This window comes from Loxodonta africana, chromosome 1 (assembly GCF_030014295.1).
Source record: "Loxodonta africana isolate mLoxAfr1 chromosome 1, mLoxAfr1.hap2, whole genome shotgun sequence".
Taxonomy (NCBI): Eukaryota; Metazoa; Chordata; class Mammalia; order Proboscidea; family Elephantidae; genus Loxodonta; species Loxodonta africana.
Genome location: NC_087342.1, coordinates 78,462,676 through 78,477,053, shown reverse-complemented (window position 1 = coordinate 78,477,053; position 14,378 = coordinate 78,462,676). Strand labels below are relative to the sequence as shown.

The window sequence follows — 14,378 nt, the reverse complement described above, 5'->3', positions numbered from 1 at the left end:
AGCTCTTTACCACTATACAACCAGGGTTTCCTACCAAGCAGAAAAAACAAAATAAAAAAACAAAAAAGGAAGGCAGTACAAAAAAGAGAGTTTTAAATTTGGGTGGGAGTGGGCAGGGAAAAGATTGGAAGACCCCATTGCCCTCAAGTCTATTTTGACTAGTAGGAACCCTATATGACACAGTAGAAGATAAGCTAGTTTTGCTCATGTTGAATCTAAGATACTGTGGGACAAGCTTGAGAGAATATTATACAGTGAATTCAGGCCAGTACTCTGGTCTCCAGCCCTGGATTTATGAGTGATCAGGATTTGCAAGCATGTGGAGGGTGAATGAAGACTGCCAATTGTGCTTTGAGATTTGGGAATTAGAAATTCATTATTAATATTTGTAGAGAAAAATAAGCTTACTCCCAGACTGTTCTTGAACCCTGGGATTTATCACGGTTAAGATTGTGTTCTTTGAACTACATAAAATAACTAAGAGAAAATCCATTTCCCTGTACCAGATTTTTAGTGTCTATTAACTCTTTCTCATCCTGGTTTGCCCATATATGATCTTCTGCCAATTTTCATAAAAACAACATTGAGTCCTTTCTGAAACTGGCAGAACATGATCTGTCTGTCAGACTTGTTCTTTCAGATGGCTCATGGGATTTGTACAAAAAGAACAAGAAGCAATGAGTGATAGGTTTCACTTGAGGAGAGTGTTAGAGTGTCACACACAAAACTGATGGGTATGTGTGTATGTTTGTGTGTGTGTAAATGTTGGGTGGTATCTTGGTTGTTTGATGCTGTAGAAGCAATATTAGGACAGCTCACAAAAACATTACTTGGTTTTTGTAGTTATGTAGCTATGCATTATGTTGTGTTGTACTTGGGGAAACCTGGGTGTCTTGGATTCTTGAGAATTCAGAGTAAGAGGTGTGTGTGTGCGTTTCAATTTACTTCGTAAACAAAACGGAAATTAAAAATTCTAATATCTATAGCTATCTTTAGACTGTACCAATGACACTTCAGACTCTACCAATGACACTATTGGGAATATCTGTCTGTACAGAAGATGTAAGATAGGTTCATTTATTACAGAATTCCTCTGAGGTTGAAGACATGCTCATGCCACATATACCCGACTCAGAAAGCCTGCAAATATATGATATATATGTGTGATGCTGCACTGTTTGATATGATAGTCATTGGCCACAATGAAGTGGTAAGGTATAGGGAAAGGGAAAGTAATCTATAATCCTATAAGTAGATATCAGTGTTTTAGTGAGCCTAGGAGTTGCGAGTGTCACAAATCCTTCTCAGCTTTTTTTTTTTTTCCCTGCCCCTTAGGTGAAACAGGAAGACTGGAGGGAGGTGGAGTTGGGTGTTTCCTTTGCCCCCACCTCCAAGGCTTAAACCAACCCAAGGGCTTATTTGGGTATTTCCCTTCCCACACATAGAAGACTAGAGGGGGCTGGGGTTGGGTATATCCCTTCCTTCACTGTGTTAGGATCCGATAAAGTCCAGGTTGGTTAGACTCTGATAAAGTAATTTCCCCTGAGGGCAGGTCATTGTTAAGAACAGAGCACTATTTCAAAATTTTTACTTTTTCCCCTCCCTTTGCTGGAAAAACTAGGGGATTTTTTCTCTGAACTTCACAGTGAAAATCTACTGCTGCTCTTCATGGAAAAACTCACAAAAGTGTGAGGGACCCCCTAATGCTGGTCCTCCAGGAATTTTTCCCTTTTAAGCCAGCCCACACTCGGTCTCCAGCAATAAATGTTTCTAACCCATACTGGGTCCAGCTGCAGTGACAATTTCTGCTCCTAGTTACCAGTGATTCTCTGTATCAGCCTGTTTGTCTCTCTAGTCATCAGGGTGGTGATTTGCCCTGCGATCTCAATTCTCTGATGTACCTATGAAGAGCAGTTGATTTTTAGTTTTGCAGCTTTTTTCATGTTGTGAGGATGGGAGAGATGATTTCCAAGCTCTTTACATGCCAGACTGGAAACCAGAAGTCATAATTTTTAAATTGATTGCTTAATAATGTTTCGGATATATCAGGTTAATAAAGTATATTGTTAAAAATAAATTCTCATCTTTATTTTTTACTTATTTAATCTCACTATTGAAAAATTTAAAACTGCGTAAGTGTTCCTCATTTATGGCTTGCATTATGTTTCTATCAGACAACACTGGCTAAAGAAGATGGTACCTGATTAGGTGTTGTCCTGGGAGAACCCCAGAGGCAGAGAGGGTGGAGTAGGACCTAACAATATTTATGTTTCAAGTTCATGCATGGACTTGGAAGAAAGTGGTCACATTCATGATCTCCTTCAATCTTTTCAGCATCTTCTTTTATGTAGTAGTCATTGGCCTCATTTTATAGATATTGAATACAGACTAGTTACATTTTGGTAATTGCCGTAGGTCTTCCACCTCAATAAAATATAAAGGAATCCTTGCTCAATTAGGTAATAAAACACTGAATGATACTGCTTGCCCAATCAAATATTTTCTAAGGAAATAAAACGCAAGTGTCTTAGTTGAGTTGGGCTGAGTGACCTAATGGATAAAATATCTGGTTCCCAGTTTCTGTACAGTAAACATCCTTATCCGAATGTTTCTTCTCACTTTGTACCAATTTTCCTCTTGCAACTTGATGCTGTTCTGAGGTTGGAGCACCGTAGGATTTTTCTCCTGACGGTGTCCACGAGTTTCCAGGGGAAAAGCAGACACTGTGAAACCAAAACACTTAATAAAAAAAAAAATTCAAAATGACAAAAAAAAAAATTACCTGTTATCCCTAACAAAGAATGTCAAGAAAGAGGCTGATGTTAGAGGGGAAAATAAGGAATACTTGTACTTGAGTCTTGATGACTTACTGCCATTTGCTTTCATTTTTCAGAATTCTAGGTCTCCTCATAAATGTTCAACAGAATTTTTCATACAGAAAGGCTTATTTTTGTTGTTGCCTTGGACAGAAAAAGAGATTTGGAAGTTTCAGACAGGGGTGCAAGGCTGCAGGGATGTCTTATCAGCAAGAACATTCAAGGTGTTCTTAAAATTGTTTAAAAGTTCAATGATGTTCAACACTTTTCCTTATTCCAGCATTTTAATAACAGAGTGGACTCGAAACACAAACGCGGATTTTCTGATCGCAAAATTTCCCTTGCATACACCACACCCACACATATACAGCCATATCGTATAGTGATTCTTTTTCTACAGGACTTTTAAACAGTTCTTTTGATTAAAAACACCCCATTTCCCTGCCCCACCCCATACATAACATGAAAGCAGAAATGAGTCATAACTGCAACCACAACCCGTTTCTGTTAAGTCGGTTCCGACTCTTGGCGGCCCTATGGGAAAGGGTGGAACCATAGGGTTTCCTCTACAAAGCAGGGTAGAATTGCCCCTATAGGTTTTTCGAGGCTGTAGTCTTTCGGGAAACAGACTACCCACCTTTTTCCCGGTAGCTGCTGATGGGTTCAAACTACCGACCTTTTGGTAGGCAGCCGACCACTTTAGCCACCGCGCCACCAGGGCTCCTTGTAAGTGCAACGTATGTAAAAAACGTATGTACCGTATTGAAATTTCTTATTCCAGAATTTCCAGAGTAAAACTGTCCCGGGGGTTTTCTAAGGCTGTGATCTTTACAGGAGTAGATTGCCACTTTGCTCTCTCTACATCCTGGTGGCGTAGTGGTTAAGTGCTACGGGTGCTAACCAAAGGGTCGGCAGTTTAAATCCACCAGGCCCTCCTTGGAAACTCTGTGGGGCAGTTCTACTCTGTCCTATAGGGTCTCTATGAGTTGGAATCGACTCAACGCACTGGGTTTGGCTTTGGTTTTTGGTTCTCTCGCGGAGCGGCTGGATAGATCGAACCGCCAACCTTTAGGTTAGCAGCCTAGGGTGTAACCATCGTACCTCCAGGGCTCCTTGCCTGAATTTCAGTTCGTTTGTTAATTTTTAAATAACCAAAAAAAAAAAAAAAAAAAAAACCCAAACCCATTGCAGTCGAGTTGATTCCGACTCATAGCGACCCTATAGACAGGGTAGGACTGCCACCTAAGATTTTCAAGGAGCACGTGGTAGATTCGATCTGCGACCTTTTGGTTAACAGCTGAGCTTTTAAACCACTACGCCACCAGGACTCTGACAATAAACATTTATTTAGCACACAAATCTATGGGGTTCAGCTGAATTCCACCAGGTGCTCTAAGGGGTCCTGGCAGATATCACAGTTGGCCAGAAAGAGACTCCGCTGTTTCGAGTCCCACTGCACCTCCCAGTTTGGTTGCAACAATCGCTGTATAAGAAAAGGGATGGGAATAATTACGCAAAGCTAAACAGAACTGCCGAAACCCGGGATTGAACCAGGGACCTTTAGATCTTCAGTCTAACGCTCTCCCAACTGAGCTATTTCGGCTCCCTCGGGGTATAGTTTTTAGTTATATCCTCAAAGTATTGTTTAACCTTCTTATTTACAAGATTCTTGTGTTTTTTTGTGTGTGTGTGTTTTTAAATACTTAATCTTATTCAATATTATCTACTTACCCAGAATTACATGGACTCTGTTGCCATCATGTCTGACAAATATGATCCAATTTTTGGAGACGGTGAATGGGCTGGTACAGAAGATGAAGGGCGTGAAAGTGTCAGGATAGGTAAAATAGGAAGAATCTTCTCTGCTTGGTAACCTCCCGCTGTTCCATGCTCCAAACACTGCTCAGAAAACTAAGGGAATTCCAAATGAAAGATCAAGCCTGTTCTTTCTCTCCTCTTTCAGTCCTTCTTTTTCTGTCTCGCTCTTCAATGACACCGGAAAGGGGAACAGAGGGTTGTTGAGGACATTAATGTGGTGGTGGGCTTCTTGCTTCGGAATAGAAAAAAGGAAACATTTAAAGGCAATCCATCAAATAATGTGTTTACCTCCATATGAATACGCAAAACGTGTTTTTAAAAGGGGAGGTGTCGGGAATTCTAAAAAGCAGATCGAGTGTGTATGGTTTCGAACCCTGTCAAGGAATGGACACACTCCCATTGAGCCACACATCTCTCAGGACAGAAAGAGCGCGAAGATCCTCTTTGAAATATTAGCTATGTTTCTAAGGGAACTACTCAGATCTCACAGTTGGCCAGAGAGAAATTCCACTGTTTCAAACCCCACCGTACTTCCCAATCCGGTTGCATCAGAACAAGCGAAACCAGAGGGAATGAGAAAGAGTGGAAAGATCTGCCTCACTTTGGTTCCATATTATAGTTAAATGAGGAACACAAAAGAAATGGAAGGATTGAAAGAAAATAAAAGACGTCCTCGGGCAATCTGTTGACAATCTTTGTCAACAGATCCATTTGTGTTCTCATATGTGCCTGTGTCAGTTAAAAGACTGAAAGCTGACGACCTATCCATTGATTCCGTCAACCCTTTCCCCTCAGTTAACAGTAATAGGATTCGTCACAGTACATGCTGGCACATGGTTCCCAGCTTCACCTGAGTGAGAAAAAAGGGAATGACACCTCTCAGAGAATGCTTTGAAAAGAAACTGAGAAAATTATTAGCGTTGGTGAAAGTAATAGTGTGGCAGACACAGCTCAGTTGAGAAAGTCCTAGACTAAAGGTCTGAAAGTCCCAGATCCCTTCCTAGGGTTTGCAAGGTCCTCAATTTACATCAAAACGACATCTCCTTCCTGCACCAAGATGCCTGACAACAAACACACTCCAGCACTCACTTTCTAAAATAAATTTTCTGAAGGTCTAAGACGAGGAAAATTGAAATCGCGTGCCTCCAGCCTTCCTTGCCTTCACCAGTATTAAAAACAATAAGACCAACAACTAAAAAGATAACTATTTATTGAGTGAGAAAGAGAGAGATGTTTGCAAACTGGCAGTTTTAGAGAAACTGCTGCAACTATGGCAAAGCTGTTTTCTGCTTATATTGTCATTTACAACTTTGTGATAAAAGAATGTACAGTTGGTACAGTAGTGCAGAAGAACAAGTCACACGGAAAACACAAAATTCTAGAGATACAGGTCTTGGGAAAAAGAAACGCTTAAGTTAAACATCTGGCATCAGTTACTTCAGAGTGAGCAAGGTCCCTGGGAAAACAAGAAGGGGCGTTCTTCAGGGATTAATGAGGTTAGTTTACTAGGGGATATTTAATGATGAAATGCCCAGAAGTCTTGGGCCGTTGTCCAGGCTTCTGGGGAGTTGTTTAATTTTACTTATGTTCAGTACTTTAAGTATTTAAACAAAGGCCTGCCTGGAATACTCTCCTCAATATCATATGAAGGATCCTGTAAACAACATGTGAACATGCCATGTCATACACACTAAGCTGAAAGCATCTCAGTGGGAGAACAGCCCTTGCTTTGGCTCTTTTCCCACCAATCCAACCCTATCTGTTTTGTATTATCCAGGACCTCCTCATTTTTTCTGATTCACGAACGACACCTTTTGATGGTTTCCAGGGCTTTTTTTAGGGCTCTTCGACTTTATTCTTTCAAACATCTACATCTATAGCAACATTTACTGCTATGTCAGTGAGTTTTCAGAGGAAAGGGAGTTTGATAGCTTTCCTCGATAGTTGCTCCGCCATCCCTACTCTGCTTTTGACCTGTAGATTCCTCCAGTCTGGAAAAAAGTCAGTTCATTCAAAGTTGATGGTGTTTTGGAGTTTCCCCCAGGCTAAATTCCTTTGTAGACAGGATCCTCTAGTGAGGGATAGAGATGTAGGTGTGCAACCAGAACTAAGGACAGGCTCAGAAGGTGTAACATGGCATGAGCAATAGAGTCAGCTGGAAAACTGATGCTGGCAGAGCGATGACCCAACACGATGTGAAGTTCAATTAGCCAGTTCTACTAAAGGCAACAGATGCCTGGGGTCGAAGGAGCACGTCATTCGGAGTCATTATCCCTGCAGTATACGTTGGAGAGGTGTGACTTTCTTGGGGTTTTCCTGGTGGAGGCAAGTAACTTTCATCTAAATAAATGGTCTGCTGGCAAAGTGGCTTTGGAGCAGGTGTACCGGAGTGGGAAAATCCTAGAACCAGAAAGGGTCATTGAGACTACAGTCCAGCTACCCTTCTGTTTTCGAAGCCGCTGGACAGTATCCACTTCAGTGACTTCAGAAAGAGTGGAATTTAGCTCAGTGGTCTCTCTTTAGCCAACACTCAGGTTTTCGGGGTCGGGGGAGGGAGGAGGAAACCGCAGGAAAAAATGTCTGTATTCTTTTATGAAAAGAACGGTCATAATAAGACCCGTAAGCCGTCTGGGGGTGTAGCTCAGTGGTAGAGCGCGTGCTTCGCATGTACGAGGTCCCTGGTTCAATCCCTGGCACCTCCACTTCACCTTTTAACAACTTTCACCCTCATTTCTTTTTTCATGTTTTCTCTGCTCACAGGAAAAGGAAGCTAATGGTCCAAAGGGTTGTTTTTAGTGTTCTTTCATTTCTACTTGTTAGGGCTTAGTGTCTCCCAGGGCAGGGCGTCAGCAGAAGGAAGACTAGAGGGAAGAGGAAGAAAAGGAACCAGCCCGTAGTCCAAAGCAAAAAGGCTGCCACCGGAACAACTAGCCCACTAATGTTAGGTTTTAGTATATCACGGAAGATCAGGACAGAAAAAGGAAGGAGAAAAATAAACGGCTTTACGGAAACTGTCTTTTAGTTCTTGCAGTTGTCTCAGCAGTCATAGCTGCGCAGTCAAAGCAGAGAAACGTTGGCGGCTGGTTTACCTGGCCCTAGCGGAGCAGTGGTTAAGAGCTCAGCTACTAACCAAGGCATTGGCGATTCAAATACACCAGCCCCTCTCGGGGAACCCTATAGCGCAGTTCTACTTTGCGTTTGGGGCCACTGTGAGTCGGAATCGACTCCCGGCAACGGGTTTGGGTTGTTTGCTTTTTTTGACCTTCTCATTTCCCTTCTCCTCCACCCACCCATTTAGCTGATTAGAGGGAGCAGATCCCAAATATGTTTGGGTGAGTGATTTTTTTCTTTCTGTCTTTTTAAATTGTTCTTTAGGTGAAAGTTAACAGAGCAAATTACTTTCTCATTAAATAATTAATCAACATATTGTTTTGTGACACTGGTTGCCAACCCTGCGATGTGTTAACATTCTTCTCAATCTTGGGCTCCCCTTTTCCATTTGTACAGCTTTCCTGTCCCTTCCTGCCTTCCCTTCCTTGCCCCTGGGCTGCTGTGTCCATTTAGTCTCGTATACATGGTTGAACTACGTGTGTTATTGTTTGTTTCCTAGGCCTGTGTAATCTTTGACTGAAGGATGAACCTCAGGAGTCACATCAGTTCCAAGTTAAAAGGGTGTCATCCGGATGCCATATTCTTGGTGTTTCTCCAGTCTCTGTCAGACCAGCAAATCTGATCTTTTTGTGGGTGTGAGTTTTAATTTTGTTCTACATTTTTCTCCAGCTGTCCAGTACGCTCTATTGTGATCCCTATCAGAACGGTCTGTGGCGGGTAAGTGATTAGAGGACGTTGGACTACCCAAACTGCAGCGCTCAGGAAACTTGGAGACTTGCAACACCAATGCTGAAACTATAATTTGGAAATTTGAGGGACCGACGCTATCAGCTGGCCAGAATAGTTCTATTCAAGAGGGGATTAATCTTTAAGTCTTAAAGGTTTCTTGTGCGACTCTGAGCTTTGGCAGAATGGTTATTCTGGTTGATCATTCTGGTTGATTGTAAAACGACTCACCCAGCTGAATTAAAATCACATGAGTATTGGCGAGTACCCAATTAAAATTCCTTCCCTTCCACATTTCTTAGATTCATCTTGTCTTTAGAACTTCATATAAAAACATAATGTGATCATTTGACACCACACCAAAGATTCATGAGGGAGATACAGTCAAAAGGCTATGTGTGGGGGTGAGGAGGGAGAGGGCAAAGAAGGGTAAGAATAGATAGACCCGTCTAAATTGCTTATGTTTCCTAAAATAAACTTTGGTGGTATAAACAAGGAGCTACTATTACTTTGTTTATCAACATTGGCCTATGTTGTTTGGTTGTACCAAAAGTAGCTCCATTTTCATTTCATTTCGGATGACACTTTATCAAAGGAGTAGAAAAACTATAAAAGTCTAATTTCACAAGAGAAAGACAAGCTTGCGCTGTGTGTAGAAACAAACAACATCTCCCTTTAGCCTCCCAAAGGCTATGAGGGCCCTAGAGGGTAGGAGTCCACTCACTACCAACGGAAACCAAGAAAATCCCATTGCCATCAAATTGATTTTGACTCATAGCCACCGTTTATGACAGAGTAGAACTGCCTCATAGGGTTTCCAAGGCTGTAATCTTTCGGGAAACCGGCTGCTACATCTTTCTCCCGGGGAGTAGTAGCCAAGCACTTAATCACTGCCACCAGGACTACTCACAGAGAAAAATGAAAAAGACAAGACTCCATAGACACTTGAACCGGGGAAGACCTGTTTAATCAGCAGATGCTTTAACAACCTAAAACACCTGACCATTCAAGGGTTTTGGTTGTTTTTGGACTCTGTCAGTTGAGAAACGTTTTAACACAGAGCTGTCTGTTTCAGGGCAGATGCCAAATGAAGACTGCTTTTAAATTCCTTTTTGAGTGAATTAGCTGTTCCCTCCCAGATTTCCGTTCCTTTGGCTCCTGGTTGAGCCAATGTGAGAGAGCACAAAAGCTTGCACATCCAGCCGTACATTCCCCCACCAGCAGTGGTCTTTTCCCTCTTGCTCTTCATAATCTCACTAGATTAAAAAGACCTCTGGTAAACTAAGGGAGTGGGCAGAAGACATGAGAAATAGAAAACCCCCAAAGAGTACTGGGACTCTGGCCACTGTAGCCCACAGGCAATCCATATTCTGGACACTTTTCCCAGGAAAAGGAAGTAGCTAATACCTAGGTTCTTGAAGCCTCAACCTCAACCCTCTCCCTGTTGAGTGGCCTTCGGGCCTTATGTGCCCTCAGCTAGGACCTGTGGATTTGATACTCCTTCTCCACCCAACTTCTGCCCTACCACTGGCTTCCCACACATCACATGAGGGTTCCTGCACCTTCATTCCTCCTGTCTGCCAGAGTTGCAGCAGAAAATCCAGTGCCCTCCAGAGAGCAGGTTACAAGGAAGAAAATCCGAAAAGTTGCCTCCGGAAAAGAAAAGACAGAAAACCTTCAGCTACTGAATCTGAAAAGCAACAAGTGTCTGCCACAGACCAGTGCTGTTCTGGCACTGTGTGGACATGATGAATTTGAAATATCTCTGAAGCAAATTCATGAACATGTTTGCCGAGCACTGTCATGCCTGAATCTGGAATCCCACAGAAAGCTTGCATCTGGAGGCCTGGATTTTCATGTGGCAACGGAGGAGAGGGCCCCTGAAGTGAGGGCCGAAAAACATTCACTGAAATTGAGGATTGTGCGTCTTTTATATGTTTCTGGAAAACAAAACAAAGCAAGAAAAATGACGTGCCCCTAGGTTGATTTACGGTTCTAAGACTCAGTTTCTGCTCCAGTTACTGCCAGGTCGGCTCCCCAGCTGACTCTCTGGAGGGCACTTCCTTTTCATCACTAGGGAGCGGCCCAGGAAAAGAGCACTTTTCTTACATCTTCATATTCCCTGCTTCGCCCAACTTCCTCTTTCTCCGCTTACAAAGCTGCCTAAAATCAGACAAAAGTAATGCGAAGGATACAAAGAAGAGGAACTACGTGCTGCCTTGGAGAATTTAGGTCACAAAACTTCGGATGAAATGCAGTATGTGACACAGCAACCTGGAGCAACAAGATCGGGACCCAGCAGCGGCTTTCCTCGCAGACAGAGTTTTGATTTGAAAGACAGAAGGTAGGGTAGGGAGGAGGAAGGAAAACAGTACCGTTGAATATACAGCCATTTTCAGATTGAATTTTATGCGTTCCCTCATCCCCATCCCCAGAATATGCTTTCGGACTTCATCCAAAACTCTTGTCTGGGTTGACTACCACACAAAATAGTGGCCAAAGGCGGAAAGCGTCGACCCTTTGCGTCTCAGTGTCAGATGAGGTTGGAGACGCTTGTAGGCGTAAAAGTGTTAATTCGTTTCATTCCTCTTGAGCTCTCCACATTCAAGAACCGGGATCCTGGATGGAAGACCTCATCCAGGAGGAGGCCAAAGCGAAGGCGGGGAGAGGAGAAGGGAAGGTGGAGGTGACTGGGGAGAAGGTTGAGGCGAAGTTGAGATTAGAAAAGTGGGGCAAAGAAGCCTTGAATATGGGTCTTTAAGCTCGAATAGGATTTGGATGCACGGGGTGGTAGGACGTATCCAGTATCTCTTCTCTTCGTCCTCTAGGTACAAGGAAATATTAGAGCCCTGTGCCTCTGGAGGAGAAGGAAGATCTCATTCATTTTTATCCAAATTTCGTTGGCTTTGAAAGGGACTGTTTCCGTAGCTGAGCTCTTGGGAGCGCGACCATGTTGGGTTTTCGTTTGAGGTGCAATAGCAGCTGGTATTGATGATGGCTTTCGAAGGAGCCACAGGGAAGGCAAACTGTCCCAATCCCGTGCACGGTTGTGGCGGGAGTAGTTTGGTAACTGTAGAAAAAGAAACGGTCGGCTGTTATTGGCTTGAGCATGTGGGTTATATGTGCAAGCGATCGGTTTTTGACACTTTGCCTTGAGATGCAACACAAAAGTTGACATTAACCTAATATAACCGCCTTTACTAGACTGTAGGCTACAGCCAACTTCATGAGCCCGGATAGCTCAGTCGGTAGAGCATCAGACTTTTAATCTGAGGGTCCAGGGTTCAAGTCCCTGTTCGGGCGGAAGGCTTGAGGTTTTTCTTCCCGTGTGTTCTCATATCCAAAAAACAATTGAAAACTCAGCTTTACCCTCTTATTGGCATTTGAGTCATTGGTATGGGTATGGATAGTGACTTTAGAGCCGAAGGTGAAGTGATGAGTTTGAAAGAACCGACCCAAGGCTTTGAGAAGCACGAAAGGGAGTGGGTCCTCAGAAAATAAACTCAGTCTCCTCGCTCCTGTAAAAATAATCTGCAGATGGTGATATATTTTAGGAAGCTACAGGAGAAGAATGCTCTTCTGCTTGCTGGTAGTTTGTTTTATTTTGCTTTGCGGGTGTTGGATGGGGCCTTAAGGGGGGAGGAGTCCTGGTTTGAACCTGACTGGCATAAGATGCCTGCAAATTTAAGAAGCCCTCTTATGAAGGTGCCTGGCAAGTACAGTGATCCCTGAGACTGGATTTCTGCAAGGATCACTGATAGTGAAATTCTTACTAATTATGTGGTTACAGAGGAGAGGAACAGTAGGTAGAGTGAGACCTGGGAAAGGTCCATTGCGATTTGAAGATTAGGGGCTTATTAATGATGTTCATGGAAAAATCTTGCAATGAGCTACGATGATCTTCGGCTCTGGATTCATTCCGGATAGCATTATGTTCTTGGAACTTTCTTAGCAATCCCAGGAAATACTTAGAAATTCTGGAAATCCTTAGAAATCCAGATGAGATTATTACTATCTCCTTGTTGCCCTCTTCTGCACATATAAGATTCTTTCTTATGTTCATGGAAATGCCATGAAGTAGTCTTTGTACTACTTTGAATCACCAAGCATCTGTCAGTTTATCATACTGTGGTGGCTTCATGTTGCTGTGATGCTGGAAGCTATACCACCAGTGTTTCAAATGCTAGCAGGGTCACCTATGGTGGGCAAGAGTCAGCTGAGCTTCCAGACTAAGACAGACTATGAAGAAGGACCTGGCAATCTACTTCTGAAAAAAAGTGGCCAGTGAAAACCTCATGGATAGCAGCAGATCATTGTCTAATACAGTGCCAGAAGCTGAGCCCCTCAGGTTGGAAGAGAATCAAAACACAACTGGGGAAGAGCTGCCTCCTCAAAGTAGAGTCAACCTTAATGACGTGGATGGAGTCAAGCTTTGGGGACCTGCATTTGCTGATGTGACGTGACTCAAAATGAGAAGAAACAGCTGCAAACATCCTCTAATAATCAGAAAGTGGAATGTACAAGTATGAATTTAGAAAAATTAGAAGTCAGAAATGAAATGGAATGTATAAAGATCAATATCCTAGGCATTAGTGAGCTGAAATGGACTGGTATTGGCCATTTTGAATTGGACAATCATATGGTCTACTGTGCCAGGAATGACAAATTGAAGAGAAATGGCATCACTTTCATCATCGAAAAGAACATTTCAAGATCTATCCTAAAGTACAACACTGTCAGTGTGTCTTAGGCTGGATTCTCTAGAAAAGCAAAACTAGTGAGGCATCTATATACCTATATATTTATGTAGAGAGACAGAGAAAGATATGTATCAAGGAAATGACTCACATGGCTGTAGAGGCTGGAAAGTCTTCAATCCATGGGTTAGACTGGAGGCTTCTCCTGACTTACTTAGCAGCAGAAGCTGGAGAACCCAAGATCCAGACCACGGAGGCTAACGAATCACAAGATTGGTAAGTAAGCAGCTACCTCAAGTCCCAGGAACTGGAGGTCAGATGAACAGGAGCCAGGTGCAGGATCCAGAAAGAAGAAAATCCAGCGAGACTTGCCAGATAGTCCACCTATGTTGGATGCAGGCCATACCCCCAAGGACACTGCCTTTCAACTGATTGGCTATTCTCAGCAGATCCTATCATGGAGGTGATCACATTATATGAAATTTCATCATGGAAGTTATTGCATCATTAGGTGATTGCCAAACTACATCACAACTGCCAAACCACTGAGAATCGAGACCAAGCCAAGTTGCAACAGAACTTTAACCATCACACAGTGACAAGATAATATCCATATGCCTACAAGGAAGTCCAGTTAATAAGACTATTATTCAAATTTATGCACCAACCACTAATGCCACAGATGAGGAAATTGAAAGTTGTTACCAACTTCTGCAGTCTGAAACTGATCAAACATACAATCAAGATGTATTGATAATTACTGGTGATTGAAATGTGAAAACTGGAAAGGAAGAAGGATCTTCCAGAAAATATGGCTTTAGTGATAGAAATGATGCTGGAGATCACATGATAGAATTTTGCAAGACCAATGACTTAATCATTACAAATACTGTTTTCAATAACATAAATGGTGACTATACACATAGATCTCACTGGATGAAAAACACAGGTATCAAATTGTCTACATCTGAGGAAAGAAACGGTAGAAAACTCGATATAATCAGTCAGAACAAAGTTAAGGAACAGACTATTAACTGTTCCTATGCAAGTTTAATTTGAAGCAGAAGGAAATGAAAACAAGTCCATGAGAACCAACATACAACCTTGAGTATATCTCACCTGAATTTGGAGATCATCTCAAGAACAGGTTTGATGCACTGAACACTAATGACCGAAGACCAGAGGAGTTGTGGGATGACATCAAGGACAT

At 42.6% G+C, this 14,378-nt stretch overlaps 3 non-coding genes across 3 annotated transcripts; 2 read left to right on the top strand and 1 right to left on the bottom strand.

Moving 5' to 3' along the window:
* Positions 1-4,346: 4,346 nt before the first annotated feature.
* Positions 4,347-4,419, bottom strand: TRNAF-GAA (transfer RNA phenylalanine (anticodon GAA)). Its single transcript has one exon. It is a non-coding gene; the product is annotated as a tRNA-Phe (tRNA).
* Positions 4,420-7,264: 2,845 nt separating this feature from the next.
* Positions 7,265-7,336, top strand: TRNAA-CGC (transfer RNA alanine (anticodon CGC)). Its single transcript has one exon. It is a non-coding gene; the product is annotated as a tRNA-Ala (tRNA).
* A 4,365-nt stretch (positions 7,337-11,701) lies between these two features.
* Positions 11,702-11,774, top strand: TRNAK-UUU (transfer RNA lysine (anticodon UUU)). The gene has a single exon. It is a non-coding gene; the product is annotated as a tRNA-Lys (tRNA).
* Positions 11,775-14,378: the final 2,604 nt, after the last annotated feature.